The sequence below is a fragment of the Coptis chinensis genome, chromosome 5, assembly GCF_015680905.1.
Source record: "Coptis chinensis isolate HL-2020 chromosome 5, ASM1568090v1, whole genome shotgun sequence".
Classification (NCBI taxonomy): Eukaryota; Viridiplantae; Streptophyta; class Magnoliopsida; order Ranunculales; family Ranunculaceae; genus Coptis; species Coptis chinensis.
In genome coordinates, this window is record NC_141460.1 from 11243776 (window position 1) to 11249979 (window position 6204).

The window sequence follows — 6204 nt, forward strand, 5'->3', positions numbered from 1 at the left end:
TGTTTTGAGAGGAGAGTGAGTACTGAGTAGAGATGGCCTAAAGCGGGGTGCTTTTGTGCGTGGGTCTGACTAGACTGCAATCATCAAACCAATCAAGTCAATTTTTTTTTACCATTGCGATTTGTGACTGTCAGAATTTTGAGCCTTTTGACAATGGTGGGCTAGTGGTCCACCTGAAACCTGCATTCACTTTGTAAGATGATGGCCTTGGATTCAGCACTGGACTTCTTAAGATACCATGAAGATATTGGATGCCCAAATAGGATTCACTGAAATGCAATTCTAATCATGAATATTTGATATAGGCTTTGAGATACGTGCCTGATGTGTTAAAACTTCTGGTCAACAGTGCACGTTCTGACCTTTCACATGTTTTCGCATGATGGTGCCCTCTATTTTTTGTTGGTAACAATGGTACCCTCTCCGAAATCTGAATTCCATTCCATAATTATCCGTCACAAAATAAAATCTGGAATTCTCTTTAGATCTGAATGCCATAGGCTACTACGAGAATATCTTAATAGAAACGAGGTTTTCCATATCGTTAGATGTGTGATTCAAAAGTCTAAAAATCAAAAACAAAAAAAAAAGAAATAAAATGTGAATTTGTTTTTAATTTTTAGACCATTAGATCACACATCCAATAGTTTCTGATCTCATCCCTATAAAAATATTTTCAGAATAGACGAACTCATTTCTGCATAGACACATAAACATTAAAATTTAAGCAACGTGAGATTGTTACTGAGGCGATGTCCTAGACATCATTTGAAATTTGAATATACCAGATTGTAATGTTTTGTTGGAAGGGCCATGTATCTAAAAATGCAATATGCTAGTACTGAAGATGACGTAAGGGAGAACCTTCTCCAGTTTGGTGAATTAATTGATGAAATATACTAAAACTTTTCACCATTGAAAAACAGGTTCCCATGAGATTAGGCGAACAAAAAACAAAGTTCATATGAGATTCTAAAGATATAAATCATGAACAGTTACCACTATAAAAGTTTTTTTTAGCAAAATTAGGAGGGGCTCTAGCTCGGGCAAGCCAGCTCCTAGATCCGCCCTCTCATAGGAATGAGCAGTTGAGCACAACACTTACTCTTTTTTTTTTTTCGATGTAAACTTTCTACCCTTTCATTAGAGCCACCTAAAGGTGAGCAGGAAAACAAAAGTTGTCCAACATACACTTCGGAAGATCAGAATTTCCCAGCTGATGGTTAGCCCATTTTGCTAGGGAATCTGCATCCCCATTGTAAATCCTACTAATCCAAAAGAACATGCAAGAACTAAAAGCCTGAACTAAAGAGTTAATATGTGTCTTCAGCACCTCCAGGGTCCAAGGACATGCTGCCCCTTGAAGTGCCTTAATAACTTCCAGATTATCCCCCTCGAACACATAGCTATCGTGTTTAAAATTTCCCAAAGAAGATCATGCCACCTCAAAAATATCCTCGGCCTTGAACCTCCGCCTTTCTTTCCAACCATATCCCCTTCACTATTACTAGCAATAGGCTGCCCATCCACCCTCAGATTTCTGTCATAAGAAGCATCAAACCTAATCACAATGCTATCAATTGGGATTTCGGGAACAACTTTTCTAAAGAGTTCTTTGAAAGATTAGAAGGTAATTGGAATGATAAGGAATCTTCTCTGAAGGCATCCAAGCATTTGTGCGCCATGACTCTACTCTGTCGATGATACGATCTCTGTTAGCCTTCCTTTTTGTCAATTTCAATTTCTAGCTTATGTAATGGAGCAGTACATGATATGGGTCCCACCATGCATTGGTCCCTCGCCCCTTGCTAGTGCACCAAGATAGGTAGAGTTCTATTCTCCCTCAATCCATTGTTGTGTTGATTCTTAGCCCCACTTGGGAGCAAAACCCGTCCAATCACATGTGAAGAAAAGGTGCTCTGTTGCTTCCATTTCTCTATTGCAAAAGGGCAAGAGAAATCTCCTTTCATGTTCTTTTTTTAACCTATCCCCGGAGGAACACATGCATGTATAGTTTCCATAGAAACATCTCAGAAATAAGAAGGCGGGGGAGTGAGATGCATATAGTTGACACTTTGGAACTTTGTCCCATCTCCTTTTCATTGTTTTGAGGTAGGCATAAACCGTCTTAACAGCTTAGCTTGCCAAATCTTTCCATGGCCCAAATCATTTTATCACCGGAGCAAGCGAGCGGCCTAACTACAATCTCCTCGTGATCACCGGCTTAAGAAGCAACCAATGATTAAGCTTAATCAGATCCAGAGATTAGATACATGAAGGTTATTCAGGGAGTTGTCCACCACCCCCCTCTGCAAGTCATAGGTTTGTTAAGACACTTGATCCAGGATCCTTAGGATGGAGGTGGTAGTTCCTTTCCCAATTCTCCACATCACCCCCACTGATGAATGCCTTTCCGTAAGGAGGCTTGATCACGGTGGCTTAAGGACATCTCCTATCCAAGTGTTTTCCATAAATACTAAACATAGTCCCACAGAGAGGACATCAATTTCCATGGGAGTTTTGCTAACATAGCCTTGTTCATATCTCTAGTTTTCCGAGGCCCGACCTCCTTCTTGTTTACTTTTGTTGTGTGAACACTTTTGATTGTTCGTTCCATTCCACCGAAATCCCTACATGCCTTATCCATCTTGTTGCAAGTTGCCAACGGCAAACAATATGTCGACATGACATATAGGGGGGTAGCTTGTATCACAGCTTGGATAAGAGTGGTTCTCCCAGCCTGTGATAAAGCCTTAGCTTTCCACCCTTTAACTTTTCTATGGATACGATCCACTAGATAGTCAAAATCTTCAGCTTTCTTCCGAGAAAGCATAATAGGTACTCCCAGATATTTTTCTTTGGGCTGAAAATTCTTCATCCTCCAGAATCTTTTTAACTTGATTTTTTGTCTATAGCTAACATTCCTACTGAAGAAAACACTAGATTTCTCATAGTTTATTTTACGCCCAACCCCTACAATAACACTCCGGGATATGTTTGACGGCCATTCGCAAGGTTGGCTTTTAATGAAATCATCCGCCGTAGAGCGAGATTTAAGAGCAGGAGAATTCCTCCTTATTTTGACCCCATGCAACTCCTCCTTAGACTTCGGCTGAAAGCAATCAATCTGAGAGGGGCTTCGAGACCAAGATGAAGAGATATGGGGATAAGGGGTCCCCTTGTCTCAGCCCTCTCTCAGGGTTAATTTTCTCCAATGGAGAACCATTAAGCATGATCTGGAACGAGACAGTGGATAGACATTGGTGGATCATATGTCTCCACTTATTGTTGAAGCCAAGCTTTTCAAAAATATTATCAACAAAAGCCCATTCCACCCTGTCATACGCCTTTGCCATGTCCATCTTGAGGGCACACCAGCCCTCCTTTTTTGACTTCATATTCTTCATATTATGAAACACCTCACAAGCAAGCCCCACATTATCCCCAATGCTTCTCCCCTTAATAAAAGCCCCTTGAAAAGGGGAAATAATCCTGTTCATGAGACCTTTCAATCTATTTTGCAAACTTTGTACCCAAAATTGCAGAGACTGATAGGTCGAAATTTAGACGCATGGTCAGGATTCACCACTTTGGGAATAAGGGCAATGTAGGTCTCATTGAACTTGGGATTAAGGTACCCCGTGTTAAAAAAATCTTGCAATTTGCACTTATTAAGGGCAATGTAGCACAACACTTACTCAACCCCTGCAATTTGCAAGTTATGAGCGTTGACCTACAGGACTACAGCAACTCAGGTTTAATATATACCATAATACCAAAAAAAGAGAATGGATGACTGTACTCCGCGAAATTATTTGAACCTTCCCAGCACTTAACGTTACATGCACTAATCAATCATTTTCACAATCGTTTTGTAATCATATTGCAAATTTGCAATATGTTTCGTATTTAGACATTTAGAGCGTGACTCGTCATAGAAAGGTTTACATGGCCCTCACGTATTCTCGACTAGGGGTGATAAAAGGGCCGGGCATTGAAAACTCAAGTTCTTAACTCACCGCCCCTCATTTTTAGGGACGAAATGAGGGGTCGGGCCTGGCCTAATTATCTTTATAAAGATACAAAACTGATATTCTTAAAATATCTTTTAAAAAATGAAATTTACTTATATACATATCATTAAATCAATTACAAAAAGTTATTTTATTATTATAATTATATTATAATTTTATCCCCTTTTTACAATTTAGATAATTAAACTAATTTAATAATTTTTTTTTATTTGGTTTTTATAATTATAAAATAATACATAAATATAATGTAAAATAAAAATGGTTTTATACTTTTGGGTTTTACACAAATATATAAAATAATCATATCACCTCTATTTTGGGTTTATATTTGAAATAATCATAATTCACTTTTTTTTTATCGTTTAGTTCAATAGGGATAATTGTATGATGCTACATATATAATGTAAAAAATAAAATATATCTTATCGAAAAAAAAATACCGGCCAAGTGAGAGGGCTTGGAAGGGCCAAATCTTGGGCGCCTATGCTTTCAACCCTGAACCCTAGCCCGCCCCTAACAAGCATGAGGGCCGGGTCGGGCCGGGTTGAGGGCCTGAGGGCCAAATTATCACCCCTATTCTCGACGCCCCATAACACAGTTGTAAAATGTGATGGACCATTTGATGTGCTTGAGAGCTTTGATTCCAAGGGAGGGCTGCTAAATGACTGCCACGTATGAATTTTAGCTTTATTAACTTTGCACAACCAAAGTTGGGACGACAAACTTCAAAAATCGTTCTAATGGGGTTTTAAACTTCAATATGTAAATTGATAATGACCTCCGTTCATTAGTTTGCAAATTTGATTGGAAATTTATGTTACAGGTAACACATTTTCTGCGGAATTTAACATAGGCAGAAAATTGTGTTCCTTCTCTCATAACTTAATTTTGACAGCTGTTAGATAAGACTCAAATTTGGTTGGATATATCACATCCGTCAAATTTTAAAGTCTTTTAATAGCTCCATTAGAATGGTTATTTAGTATTTGGAGTGCTATACGACCATTAACAAGCCCATATAACACTACCATTGGACTTGCTTGGAGAGTATTTTTTATGAAAGTAATGGTAAAATCAATGCGTCATTCGATATATACTCATTAGCCCATACACATCAATTCCATAAGCACTTTGATAAGAAGTTCATATAGAAATTTTTTGTGCATTAGAATCAAGTCTTGGGTCATTATCAAATGGCTTCAACTTTCATTATTCTTTGATTTTCTTGGAGACTAGGTACCTCCAATCCATTGGTTTTTAAAAGCATGGGGAGGAATGGCCCGAAAACGCATGTTACACGAGCTTCTCGCTCAATTAGTTGTGTATCCTTCTCTTCATGGAAGATGTTACAAGTTTGAATCTCACCAAGTGATAGTTGGGATTTCTTTCTTGTGTAATTATGTGATGGGCCAGGTAAACCTTCGGGTGTTGTTACGATAGTTGGACCGAAGAACGAAAGCAAGTCTTTCATGGACAAGGTGGAGGCTGTTGGGTCTACTCAAAATGGCGCATCGTGCGAGAGCCTTTAGGCTAAATTTCCTTCGGTGTTGATGAGCTTTCAGACAATGTAAGCCTTCGGGCTAGGGTGTTTCAATCTAACTGGTGTGGGTGTGCTTTATCTCTCTAAAAAAAATGCAGCTGTTTAAAAAAACTAATAATAATAACATATTAGGTGCCTTCGGGATCAAGGAAAAACTAAGACAATCAGTTAAACTAGTTGAAATTTGCAAGAGAGTACAGATAATATATTAGAACTAGTGTTTTAAAAAACGCTAGGCGGTAGTCGAGCGGTGGGAGAGTGCCTAGCACTTAGGCCTTCTAGGCAGTGCCTAGACGGATTAGGCGCTAGGCGGTTTTTTTTTAATATATATAGTAATGTACACCTATACTACAAGAAATGAAGAAAATCATTTACCATAATTCAAAAAATAAACACAGACAAAAATACTTATTACAAAAATACATAATAGTTAAAGAATATTGATTTCATATAAAAACATACTCTTTGTTATAGTGGTATATAATTTATATTAGACTTTAGTCTTTTAACTCATTCAAATCTTAAGTCTACACGGGATTTTAATTTTCGACATTTAATCATTCAAAAAAATAAAAAAACTTGATTGGACCGTCTAGACCCGCCTAATCGGTCCACCGATTTTTTAAACGA